Source organism: Carettochelys insculpta, chromosome 7 (genome assembly GCF_033958435.1).
Source record: "Carettochelys insculpta isolate YL-2023 chromosome 7, ASM3395843v1, whole genome shotgun sequence".
Taxonomy (NCBI): domain Eukaryota; kingdom Metazoa; phylum Chordata; order Testudines; family Carettochelyidae; genus Carettochelys; species Carettochelys insculpta.
This window is the reverse complement of record NC_134143.1, coordinates 1,759,024-1,772,868: the sequence shown is the minus strand read 5'-3', so window position 1 is coordinate 1,772,868 and position 13,845 is coordinate 1,759,024. Positions and strand designations below refer to the sequence as shown.

Here is a 13,845-nt window from a genome sequence, read left to right as displayed (position 1 = left end):
GCCTTTGGCTCTTTCTGAGCCCCTTGATGCTATTGAAATCTCCACAGCAGTTCCCATCAACTGTGTGAGCAGAGAGGGACTCAGCCTGTTTTCTTTTCTCCCTTCCCTTCCACACCCCCAGGGCATTGCACGCACAACAGACAGGTGTGTGTCTCCCTCCCCTTCCCGTGGCATCCTTCTGGCCACAGGCTGAGACCAGCCAACTAACCCAAGGCTCAGCTACCAGTGGAGCTGGTGACACAGCTCCTGTGCTGCGTTACAGAGCTGGCATTCATGCAGTTCTCAGAGCAGAGAAGAGAAGGCCTGGTACAGATGGTGGGTGTTGGCCCCTTGACTGTGTAGTCACTCTGCCAGAGTGGGAGGTTCACCTTCACTCTCCTGAGAGGTTCATATCTGAATTCTGCCTCACTCTTGCCCCTGCTCTAACAGAAATCCAAAGCAACCACTGGTGAGTTGTTCGGAGAGGCATTGAATCAAGGCCAGTTCAGCATGTGGAGAAAGCCACTTGCCTCAGGAAGGGGATTTGAACCCACCTTTCCTTCTGGAGGCCAGAACATCCAGGGAAAGGAAATACAGTATCTTACAGCAGGCACCTTAGACCACGCAGCCATCTCGACACTGCTGGAAAGAATGCTCTTGAGCCACTGATTTTCTTTTACATTTTATGAGTCAGGCAGACAGTTTCCGTACCCAACTGTAGCACAACTCTTTCAACACCAAACAGCCGTTCTTCAGCACAGCAGGTTTCTATACATAGTCACCCTGACCTAATGCTGGGACGTGCTTTGACATTAGCTGAAAACAAATGAATGAAGGAGAAACTGCCAGTTTCCCACCCTGAGGCCTGGAATTCTTCTATCATCATCTCTGTAAAATAGGTGGCAACCAAACACCCAAGTGATGGGAGCTCTTTTTGGCTCCTATTCTCCCCCATCCTTAGATATGAAAGTTTCATGAAAGGAAAAAAAAACCAATGAGGAAGAAGGCAGAGCTCTTAAGGATTCTTCCAGGAATGAGTTGGCCCCACAGAAGAGGAAGCAGGACTGTTTCTACCTGGCTGAGAACAAGCGACTAGTTACAAGTTAGACCCATGTGCTAACCACGACACTGCAGAAAATACACACTGGTGTTTTGGTGCTTTTATGAAGTGTTCTCGGGAGCCAGTGCATCAGCAAGTTTCCCTTCGAAGAACGGGCAAGCAAAGGGCACGAAGAACTTCTAAAAACTTCATCAGTAGCAGTGGTGCAACAGCTTCTCCAATTCGCCTTTCTCACAAGGAGGAGAAACAGAGACAAACCCTCCAACCAACAATGTTCAGATCTGCTCAATGTTTCCTGCCACCGCCCAGGGACCCCTTCAACAAACCAGGACAGCAAAATGCAAGACCCTCAATGGATTCTCTTCTTGCCATTGGTTGCACCCACAGCACTTAGGAGAGGCAGACATGGTGTTCCCAGGCTCCATCCCCAGTGCACAGGAGGTCCAGCAGCACAGTCACAGCCCTGCCAGGCCCAGGAGAGGGAGCAGATGCAAACAAGCCCTAAAGGCAGAGTGCAGCTTGTAAGCTGGGGGAGAGAAGAGTCAGTGATACACAAGCAGCCGGTCCTCTGGTGTAAAGCACAGAGCTCAGGACTCTGCCTCTTGCAATCTGAGTTAAACTCCTCAGTAGGACTGCCTCAGTGTCCCTTCCTCACAGCAGTGCAGGCTTGTTCCACCTTTACTGCTCTACCCAGCTCTGAGCCCGTGCACAGGTAATGGCGCACAAGCTGCCTGCTTCAGTGACTGCTCCGCTCCTGTCCCCAGCGTGTGCAAAAGCTTTCTCCCAATAGCACGTATGTTCCATACTGTTCAGGGGGTCACCGTCATGCCTGCCCTGCAGACAGCCACAGACACCCCAGCCAGGCTGCCACCTCCCCTCCGGCAGCCCCAGGTTTATTTAACACAAACCATCACCTTCCCCTTCTCAATGACACTTTTCCCATCACACTTTTGAACTCTCCATCTCTTGTCCTTGTGTAAGTGAGTCGGGTGAGCACCGAGCTCCACATTTCTCACCGTCCCCTGGATAATCATAGCTCATGTACATGCCCAGTGCACAGCTGGATCGAATGCAGAAAGCCCTGAAGCTGCAGAGCACTGAAGGGGGACAGTCAGCTGGGGAAAAGTTTTCTTCTCTCCTCCTTGGGCAGGTGAGGATAGAAACGAAGAGAAGAAAATCCTCTGCCACACTCCAAAGAGGATGAAAATATCCATTTGTACTGTCTTTGCTTCCACCAAATCGGAGAACAAGAACAGCCGTGTGCTACCAAAGGCCAAGACATCAGTGCAAGCTGGGAGAGACCTGCTGTATTGGCTGAGAAAATCAATATCAAGGCAAGAAAGAAACTGCCTAGGATGGGATGTGATGGGAACCCCTTACACTGGGAGGGTAGAAGCCTTTCCACCATCTACCACAGGTCACAATCACTTCACCAATTCACCTCACATTCTGCTACCCAGCAGATGGAGTCAAGGGTGTATAAATGTAGGTGTGTATAAGTGTGTTGCAGAAAGTCCAGGTCTCCTCAGGGTCTCTCACAACTACTGAGATGGAAACACAGGTAATATCAGGAAATTCTATGATATAAATCACTGATAGCAACTCCAGTTCCCAATTTCCTCTCCTCCAGCCCAAAGGCAGCTCTCTGGCGTAAACCACCCCCCAGCCCTTAGGATTTAGCCTCACTGTCCCTTAACCCCTTCCCCTTGGTCCCAAGCGGCCCCAGTTTCCCAGCGGGGGCTGCCCTGCAGAAGGGTTTAGTACCTCACAGGAAGTGCCCCACACCAGCTCTCCTTTGACACTGGAGAGTTTGCCTCTGTTCCCGCACTGAGAGATCCGTTATTTCCTTACAGCCTCTCCTGCGCCAGGAAGGCTTCACGGGCTGAATGACGAGTGTGTCAGGAAAGTGCCAATCAAACCAGCCAGTGATTCGATTTAAATGTAAGACTGAATTTCCTGACCTTGTGCTCCTGGGCAGCCTCCTCTTTGGGCAGCACCGTGTGAGCGCGGTGAGCCCAGGGTCCATCACAGACCACACAGATGGGGCTTTGATCCTCTTCACAGAACAGTTTCAGAGCCTCCTGGTGCTCCCCACACACCCCGTCCCCTCCGGCTCCCTTCACTGCCAGCAAACTCAGCCCTCTGAGCAGTTCCACTATGTTTGCAGCTGCCTGTTGGGCCGGAGGTGTCTCTGCCACACAGTCTCTCTGCACTGAGGGCAGGAGGGGGCTGGATCGGGCCCCCCCCAGCACTGGCTGAGGCAGGCTGGGCAGAAGTTGTACCCACACTCTGTAATCACGGGGTCCTTGAAATGCTCCAGACAGACGGGACACGTCGCTTCCTCCTGGAGACTTTTCACAGGGCTCACTGCAGCCCTGGCTCCCTCTGGGCTGGGGAACAGGGCTAGTTTCAGCTTCCTCAGTTCAGACTAGGCCCGGCCTGCAGCAAATACTGGGCATTCCCCTTCCTGGAACTGACTTGGCTCTTGGCTGGAGTGGGCAGAGCCAGCTGGTGTCATTGCAGCCCTGGGGGCTTTGGGGAAAAGCCAACCACACTTGGGTACCCAGCCTGCAATCTGCCACTTGTGCTGCTGTGGCAGGTCACTGGGGCTGCACGTGGAAACCAGAATCCCCCACTCTTGATAAGCTGCCATACCTGGGGGTGTCTAAGGGGTGATATTCAGCCCTAGGCAGAATTCAGTGAATTTAATCCATAGTTCTGACAGAATTAATATTTATAATATTTTACATTTATCTCCTGACACGCTCCCTGCTGCGAAGATTTTATCCATTTCAATGGGCAGAGCCGTGGGAAGCTCTGCATGGTAGGAGGTGAGACAATACGGTGCTCAGACAGTAATTACTGAACGGCAGCAGACACCCACTCCAAACTCCAAACCTTGTAACCGTTAAAACCAAAACTGTCAAGAGCAGATCTGGAACCCTCAGAACTCCACAGCCTGAAATCCAACTCTGCCAAGGGCTCCCGTCGCCTCATTCCTCTGGGCCCTGTCTGTGCCCTTCAGTAATTCCAAACTGGAATTTCAGTTTCTGGAGTGAAATGGATATTTACTGGCATCTATTGATCACAGAATCATAGAGTGCTAGGACAGGAAGGGACCTTGAGAGGTCATTGAGTCGAGCCCCCTGCCCTCATGGCAGGACCAAGTACTGTCTAGACCATCCCTGATACACATCTACCTAACCTGTTCTTAAATATCTCCAGAGATGGGGATTACAGAACCTCCCTTGGCAATTTATTCCAGTGTCTGACCACCCTGACAGTTAGGAACTTTTTCCGAATGGCCAACCTAGACCTCCCTCTCTGCTCTGTTCATCAACAGTTAAACAGGCCGACTATGTAAGATCGCATGGAAGGAAGGAAAGTCCAGTAAGGAATGGGCAACATCCATGCTGGTGACAATACACAAGAAGGGAAGTGCACAGAAGGATTGCCCTCACAAGTCATCGACGCAAGCTGCTGCTGCTGGTACTGATGGAGAGACTGAGATCAAAGATAAAGGAACATCTAACAGACAAGTAAGTGGGATTTGGGAAAGATAAAAGTACCATACAGCATATTCAGACACTAAGATTAATAGCAGAGAACGCTCGCTGAAAGACCAAGGACATCTACAACTGCTTCATTGGTTGGGAAGGAGGCGCTTGAAGAGTTCCACCAGGATTTCAACAGTTTCCACCCCACCATCAGCCTTAGTCTGGACCAGTTCACACAAGAGATCCACTTCCTGCACACTACTATGCAGATAAGCGATGGTCACATAAATAGCACCCGATACCGAAAACCCACAGACCTCTATGCTTATCTACACGCCTCCAGATTCCATCCAGAGCAGACTACACGATGCGTTGCACACACCCAGGCACTAAGGTACAACCGGATTTGCTCTGATCCATCAGAGACAAACATCTACAAGACTTTTACCAAGCTTTCCTCAAACTACAATACCCACCTAAGGAAGTGAGGAAGCAGATTGACACAGCCAGATGGGTACCCAGACGCCGCCTGCCTCAAGACAGGCCTTGCAAAGAAAACAAGAGAACCCCACTGGCTGTCACATAGAGACACGACCTAAGGCCTCTCCAATGTATCAATTGTGGTCTGCAAACCATCCTGGACAATGATCCTTCACTCTCACAGCCCTTGAGAGGCCTGTCCTTGCCTGCAGACAGCCTGCCGACCTGAAACAAAATGTCACCAGCAACTAACAAAAGGTCACAACACAGTAACTCTAAACTGGGCACCAAGCCCTGCAACAAACCTTGCTGCCAATTGTGCTCGCATATCTACACCATAAATATCATCACAGGACCGAACAGCAAGCACACTTTCAGGGGTTCCTTTAGCTCACATCTACTAATATAATATATGCCATCATGCACCAGCAATGCCTCACTGCGATTCACATTGACCAAACTGGAGACTCTCAATGGCTGTGTCTACACTAGCCAAAAACTTCGAAATGGCCATGCAAATGGCCATTTTGAAGTTTAGTAATGAAGCGCTGAAATACATATTCAACCCCTCATCAGCATGCGGGCGGCCGCGGCACTTCGAAATTGACGCGTCTCACTGCCACACGTCTCGTCCCGACGGGGCTCCTTTTCGACAGGACCCCACCTGCTTCGAAGGCCCCTTGTTCCCATCTGCTCATAGGAATGAGCAACTGAGCGAGCCGGCCTGCCCAGTGACAGCTCACAAGGGCCCTTTCAGAAAGGAGCAACAGGGAGCTGCAGGGTCACGGGGGCTCTGGAATTAGCTTGCTACCCCTCCCCCACTGCTCAGAATCCCAACTGGGCATCCCCTCTGCCCCTCCCCCACCACCCTGAACCCCAACCTGGCATCCCCCCCTCACACTCTGTCTTCCATTCCCCACTACCCTGAGCCATGGCTGGGAATTCCCTCTGACCCTGCTGCCCCTCACCCGCTGTCCTACGCCCCTGCCGGATGTCCCCACAGACCCTGCCTATCCCCTCCCTCCGCTGCCTTGATCACGAGATTAACACAGCCCATGTTCCCTGGCAGAGGGTAACACCGTCACCCCCTGCTGCAACGTCCTTCCCATGGAGGGACCCCCAGCATTCTGCCTGCTCCTGAGTTCAGCTGCTCCAGCTCACCCAGAGCACATGGCCTTGCACCAGCAGCTGTCCTGTCTGCTCTCCTACCCACAGGCACAGAGCCCAGAGGAGCAGACCCCACAGCTGTCACCCCAACTCCAGAACCTTCTGCCTGTGTAGTGCTGAACCTGCCCACCACAATGACTGACCTACAACTCACTGCTACCCGCTCTGGGGCATCACCATACTAGGTATATGGCTCACATGTGCATCACCACTTTCTCTCACCTGAGGCAGCCCATGGCCGTGGCTTCCTCCTTCAAATTCAGCCTCCAGGTCAGAGCTGTTCTTCTCAGCAGGTGGGAGAGGAGATGTTCAAATGCTCTTTTGTGCCATTGCACACAGCCAAGCAGAGACAGCTCCAAAAGCCCCCTCTACATTGAGAACTTCCTGGGCAGCAGCCAAGCAGAAGGAAGGGGGGCCCTGGTCGCACATTGCCTTGGAAGAAAAGGCTGCAGAAAATGGCTTGCAGTGGAGAATGTGGGTATCGATCCCACTACCTCGCACATGCGAAGCAAGCGCTCTGCCATCTGAGCTAACTCCCCTCTGGGTAAGTAGAAGCTCTGCCCCACTCACCTCATTGTTGAGTCCATCTGTCCCTGCCGCTCCCCTGGCTCCTTTCCTAAGATGACACTTGTAAAACCAGTTCCTATCAGCTGGCTGAGCTCTTTAGACACAGCTGCTAACAAGGCCACGGTGGCGGTTTCAAGCTCTAGGTGAGCCCTTGGGGCATCTTGACTAAGTGGCCTGGCTGCTGTGGATGGGGAGGTTCCAGCAGGCACAGGGAGCTGTGCAGGTCCAGTCTTGTGGGAGGGCTCTAAGGGAGTCCCTGCCTGCATCACAATGCCACTGCCTGGGGGTGCTGGTGCCTGGCAGCCTGGCTTTACAGTACCTGGTGTCCTCTGACCAGGTTCTGCTGCCTGTATCACCTCCCTGGGCTCAGACTTTCATTGAGCTGCCTGGGCAGGTGAGATACATGGAACAGGGGTGGCTCTGTGAACTGCAGAGGTCTGTAGCACGCGCTGCTTTGGCAGACGCTTCATTTCTGAGAGCAGCTGCAGAGGAGATGGTGGACAGTCAGTGTCTGTGGGAGGAGGGGTTCACATTGGGGCTCTGGGGCATATTTTTACGCTTTTAATTACTGACCATGTCTGTGATTTATTTGTGGAGCTGTTCGGGGAGTGCCCCATCTGGGTGTGTTCACGAGCCAGAGCTGTTTGAAGCACCCACCCGGGCTGAGGGGTACGACCAATGAACGAGCAGCACCCACCCGGGCTGAGGGGTACGACCTGTGAACGAGCGGCACCCACCGCTCTCCAAAGGGAGAGGCTAAACAGGGGTCCTTCCCCTTGTAATGTTGGGGCTTCCCTGGGCATTGGGCAGCCCCTGGCGTAGGGCAGGGAGAGCCATGAGCAGCAGGTGGGGAGGCCTGGGGGGGATAGGGGAGAGAGCAGCAGATGGGTGGGCCGGTGGGAGGAGAGGTGGGAGCAGCAGGCAGACTGCAGTGGAAGAGGCAGAGCAGGGATGGGAGGAGGTGAACCGGGAGTGAGGGGAGAGCACAGGTGGGGCCTCAGAGGGAGGAGGCCGAGCGAGGAGTGTGGAGGGGACGGGGCCCAGTGAGCAAACCAGTGACCCCCCCCCCACTTCTACAGAGCTCCAAGTGCTCAAATGAAGGTTCCACTTCTCAGGAGCTTCCAGCGCTGGCAGCAGCTGTTTGTGAAGAAGGGCTTTGGGAGCCTGGGGGCCCCAATCTGCGTGTGCAGCCTGCACGTCCAAAGCGGCACTATCACAAACTGAACGTCCTTCATTATGCTAATGAGGCTCTGCATATTCATGTCAGCACCTCATTAACATGTTCCAAAATCCCTCATTGTCCTGCCCCTTCCAAAGGGAGGGGGTAGGGGAGATGTGCCCTGTTTGTGCCTCTGCTCAGGGCTGTGAAAGTGACCTCTGGCACAAAGGGTGTAGTCACTGGGAGAGCCTCATCTTCACAGAGCTGAGCCATCCAGTGGCAAGTCCCTGATCCATTGCACTGAGCAAAGGAAGAGGAAGGACACAGCTGAGGATTTGGGACCCCAACTGCACAGGTGAGTTATTGGAGAAAGGCAGAAGAAGGGTTTGTCTGGGACTTGAACCCAGGACCTCTCCCACCCAAAGGGAGAATCATACCCCTAGACCAACAAGCCACCCTTGAAAAGACTTCCTCCAGAAACAGGTTTGAACAAACAGCCAGTGCTCAGCTAAGTGCTGCTTCCAAATTCACCTTTCCAAGGTCTCTTCACAGTCCTGAAGCAAGAAACCAACTTCACACTCTGGACAGTTCACAAACAAGACCGTGTGGGAGAAACACATGGGGACCTATCCAGGAATTATACAGGAAGATACCCCCAAGAGACCCTGCTCCAGAAGGTTACACAACGGAAGTTACAGCTGTTTGGGTGGATCTGCAGAATGAACGATGAACCAGCAATCACGCCCCTGGTATTTGCAGTATCAGACTGTTTCTGTAGGAGAAACAGAGCCCACAGAGATTGGGGGGATGACACAGTAGATGGGTGCAGAGGTCGTCTACACAAACTGAGCCACTCCACACTGGACAGGGAAAGACGGAAGGAAATCGTGAGGGAGGCGTTGGGCGGCAATGGGCGCTGAGCTCATGGCTGTTGATGATGACGGCCTCTATGAATTAGTTGGTTAAAGCAGGTGCCTTGTAAAGAGGAGACCCTACGTTCCACTCCCAGTACTGCCTGGGTGTTGGGTTTTGCTGCACTTGGCTTTGGCCACTATAAGGCCACTTGCCTTTCTGATCCTTTTCTGTGACCCATAAGGGCTGTTCTGATGGTTTACATCAGGCAGGAGCAAACTTTCGACATCAGGACCCACTTTTTCTCTCTGCAGTCAGCTGAGACCCCCACCCTGGAAGGGATGAGCTGCGCTCCCTTGTTGAGCACAGGGGGGCTGGTGGGGGAGGCGGAGGACACCGGCTGTGTGTGATTGCCTGGGTCAGTGTTTCCCAATTTTACTTGGCCACAGAACCCTTTTAAACTTGAAAGAATTTTACAGAATCCCAAATAACCCCTTAACCCCTCTCAGCCCCAAATCTGCCCCCCCATCCCCAGGCTTAGCCCCTCTCAGACCAAATCTGCCCTCCCCATCCCCAGGCTTAATCCCTCTCAGACCAAATCTGCCCCCTTCTTCCCCAGGCTTAATCCCTCTCAGCCAATATCTACCCGCTCATCCCCGGCTTTAACCCCTCTCAGACCAAATCTGCCCCGCTCATCCCCAGGCTTAATCCCTCTCAGTCCAAATCTGACACCCTCACCCCCAGGTTTAACCCCTCTAAGCCCCAAACCCTCCAAAATACCTCACCCAATCTGAGGCTTGAATATACCCCTGCTCCTCAAACTCTAGTCCGGAGGGCCCGACATAGGACAACGCAGAAGCTGCCTGACTCCCCTTCCAGCAGTGGCAGAGGAGTCAGCAGTGGCAGCATCCAGACCAGCAAATGATGCGTTAAGTCCCGTGCAGCTCTGGAGCCACAGGTTGCTGACCCCGACCGGGGAACCCTGACTGTCACTTTGGGGAACAACGATTGGGGAACACTGGCCGTGTGAGAGGTGACAAATAAAGACACGTCAGTGACAAGACTGGAGCTGAACTGAGATCTTTGGGAAGTGGGTGGAAGACGTCTCTGGTGAGCCCCAAAGTAGCCGTGCTGGGACTTGAAGCCTTTCATCGGAGCGGGTGTTTACTCCCTGGTGTGTGAGGGTTGCAACCTGGCACTTAGGGAACTGGCCTTGGGAGGGATAAAAGGGCTCAGTGTGCGGAAGCTGGTGTCACGCTGGAGAAGTGGTTCCATCTAAGGGTGGGCAGTTTGGACTCCCCGGAGACGGAGGAGAGGGAAACTGGGACAATGTAGAAAGGGAACTCCAGAGAGTGACCACATGGCCCTCTGGCAAACACCAGACACCAGTCTCTGGGGATAGGGGAGCTGCTCTCGTGTGTCAGGGCTTTTCCGTGATGGGGGGGCTGCTGCCTCATGATGATTCCCCAGAGATAGAGGTGCCACAGCAAGATGAAGGGGAGCAGAGAATGGGGGATCCACAGCCTCTTCGTGGGGGGTGGTGCTGAGAATCGGGTCCCTGAAACCTCCCAGGAGGGGGGCCAGGGAATGCAGCAGCCACCCCATGGCAGGGATCCCTCGTAGTGGGGCTGTCACGTTGGGTAAAGGTGCAGCTGTCCCATGGAGGAGTTTCCCCATAGCAGGAGCTGCCCCCTGAGTTGTGACATGCTGGTGAATGAGGCAGCTGCCCCATGGAGGAGTTTCCTGGCAGCAGAGTGACTGGCGGAAATAACAGCCTAAACATGTGGCAACTGTGGCAGTACCAGTGAGGGAGTGGACAGAGCTGAGGTCTCTGGAGAGTAGATCCCTGCTGTGTGGAGGACCTGCCCTTCCATCTTCCCCAGCCCTCCCAACAGGCCATGTGCATTACAGTGACTCTGGTGGCATTTCAACCCACAGCCTTTGAATGACTGTCCTTAACTCCACACAACCATGGCAGCTTAGGAGTCCAACTTGTTTTCCATTGTACCACCTAGCCCTGTGTGTTATACAGCACATCCTCTCCTCTGGCACTCAGATGCCAGGGGCACCCAGCATATGGGGTCTCCTCCCTGACAGTCCTGGCTAAGAGCCATCAATGCACCTCTCCTCCAGGGACTTAGCTCATTCTTTTATGCACCCAGCTGGGGTTGTGCCCTTCACAGCACAGTGACACACCTCTGAGACCCCAGCATTTAGGAAAACTATTCAAAAATGAGATTGATCCATGCAGGGCATAAGATTTTCAGGAGAAAGACAGACAGACAGACAGATTATATTTTATGTTCCTTTATTGTTCCAGAGTCTTAGGGTGGATGACTTCTTTGTTTTGGTCTTCACTGACAAGTCTGAGGAAGGATTGCCTAACACAGTGAATGCCAGTGGGAAAGGGGTAGGGTTAGATGTTGAAATATAAAAAGAACAAATTAAAAATCACTTCAAAAAGGAGATGTCTGCAAGTCACCAGGGCCTGATGAAATGCACCCTAGAATACTCAAGGAGCTGATAGAGGAGGTATCTGACCTTTAGCTATCATCTTTGGAAAAATCATGGGAGACAGGAAAGATTCCAGAAGACTGGGGAAGGGCAAATATAGTGCCCATCTGTAAAAAGGGGAAAAAGAATAACCCAGGAAACTGCAGGCCAGTCAGCTTAACTTCTGTTCTAGGAGAGATAATGGAGCAGGAAATTAAAGAAATCATCTGCAAGCACTTGGAAGGTGGTAATGTGGTAGGAAACAGTCAGCATGGATTTGTAGAGAACAAATCACGTCAAACCAATCTGATAGCTTTCTTTGATAGGATAATGAGCTTTGTGGGTAGGGGAGAAGTGGTAGATGTGGTATACCTAGACTTCAGTCAAGCATTTGATACGGTCTCACATGATATTCTTATAAAAAAACTGGGCAAATACAACTTCGATGAGGCTTCTATAAGGTGGGTGCATAACTGGCTGGATAATCGTACTCAGAGAGTAGTTCTTAATGGTTCTCAATCCTGCTGGAAAAGTATAACAAGTGGGGTTCCGCAGGGGTCTGTTCTAGGACCGGTTCTGTTCAATGTCTTCATCAATGATTTAGATATTGGCATTGAAAATACACTTATTATGTTTGCAGATGATACCGAGCTGGGAGGGGTTGCAGCTGCTTTGGAGGATAGGGTCATAATTCAAAATTATCTGGACAAACTGGAGAAATGGTCTGAGGTAAAGAGGATGAAGTTTAATAAGGACAAATGCAAAGTGCTCCACTTGGGAAGGAACTATCAGTGTCACACACACAGAATGGGGAGAGACTGTCTGGGAACGACTACAGCAGACAGGGATCTATGGGCTCTAGTGGACCACAAGCTAAATATGAGTCACCAGTGTGATGCTGTTGCAAAAAAAAAAAAACACACACACACATGATTCTGGGATGTGTGAACAGGTGTGTTGTGAACAAGGCATGAGGAGTCATTCTGTTCCTCTGCTATGCGCCGGTTCGGCTTCAGCTGGAGTATTGTGTCCAGTTCTGGGCACCGCAGTTCAAGAAAGATGTGGAGAAATTGGAAAGGCTCAAGAAAAGAGCAACAAGAATGACCAAAGGTCTCGAGAACATGAGCTATGAAGAAAGGCTGAAAGAATTGGGCTTGTTTAGTTTGGAAAAAAAGAAGATTAAGGGGAGACATGACAGCGGTTTTCAGGTATCTAAAAGGATGTTATAAGGAGGAGGGAGAAAACTTGTACTTGTTAACCTCTGAGGATAGAACAAGAGGCAATGGGCTTAAACTGCAGCGAGGGAGGTGTAGGTTGGACATTCGGAAAAAGTTCCTTACTGTCAGGGTGGTCAGACACTGGAATAAATTGCCAAGGGAGGTTGTGTAATCCCCATCTCTGGAGATATTTAAGAACAGGTTAGGTAGATGTGTATCAGGGATGGTCTAGGACAGTGCTTGGTCCTGCCATGAGGGCAGGGGGCTGGACTCAATGACCTCTCAAGGTCCCTTCCTGTCCTAGCACTCTATGATTCTGTGATCAATAGATGCCAGTAAATATCCATTTCACTCCAGAAACTGAAATTCCAGTTTCGAATTACTGAAGGGCACAGACAGGGCCCAGAGGAATGAGGCGACGGGAGCCCTTGGCAGAGTTGGATGTCAGGCTGTGGAGTTCTGAGGGTTCCAGATCTGCTCTTGACAGTTTTGGTTTTAATGGTTACAAAGTTTGGAGTTTGGAATGGGTGTCTGCTGCCGTTCAGTAAATACTGACTGAGCACCGTATTGTTTCACCTCCTACCATGCAGAGCTTCCCACGGCTCTGCCCATTGAAATGCATAAAACCTTTGCAGCTGGGAGCGTGTCAGGAGATAAATGTAAAATACTATAAATATTAATTCTGTCGGAACTATGGATTAAATTCACTGAATTCTGCCTAGGGCTGAATATCACCCCTTAGACACACCCAGTTCTGGCAGCTTATCAGGAGTGGGGGATTCTGGTGTCCACGTGCAGCCCCAGTGACCTGCCACAGCAGCACAAGTGGCAGATTGCAGGCTGGGTGCCCAAGTGTGGTCGGCTTTTCCCCAAAACCTCCAGGGCTGCAATGACACCAGCTGGCTCTGCCCACTCCAGCCAAGAGCCGAGTCAGTTCCGGGAAGGGGAATGCCCAGTATTTGCTGCAGGCCGGGCCTAGTCTGAACTGAGGAAGCTGAAACTAGCCCTGTTCCCCAGCCCAGAGGGAGCCAGGGCTGCAGTGAGCCCTGCGAAAAGTCTCCAGGAGGAAGCGACGTGTCCCGTCTGTCTGGAGCATTTCAAGGACCCCGTGATTACAGAGTGTGGGTACAACTTCTGCCCAGCCTGCCTCAGCCAGTGCTGGGGGGGGCCCGATCCAGCCCCCTCCTGCCCTCAGTGCAGAGAGACTGTGTGGCAGAGACACCTCCGGCCCAACAGGCAGCTGCAAACGTAGTGGAACTGCTCAGAGGGCTGCGTTTGCTGGCAGTGAAGGGAGCCGGAGGGGACGGGGTGTGTGGGGAGCACCAGGAGGCTCTGAAACTGTTCTGTGAAGAGGATCAAAGCCCCATCTGTGTG

At 52.2% G+C, this 13,845-nt stretch overlaps 1 non-coding gene across 1 annotated transcript; it reads right to left on the bottom strand.

Annotated features, from left to right (window-relative positions):
* Positions 1-8,291: 8,291 nt before the first annotated feature.
* Positions 8,292-8,363, bottom strand: TRNAP-UGG (transfer RNA proline (anticodon UGG)). The gene has a single exon. It is a non-coding gene; the product is annotated as a tRNA-Pro (tRNA).
* Positions 8,364-13,845: the final 5,482 nt, after the last annotated feature.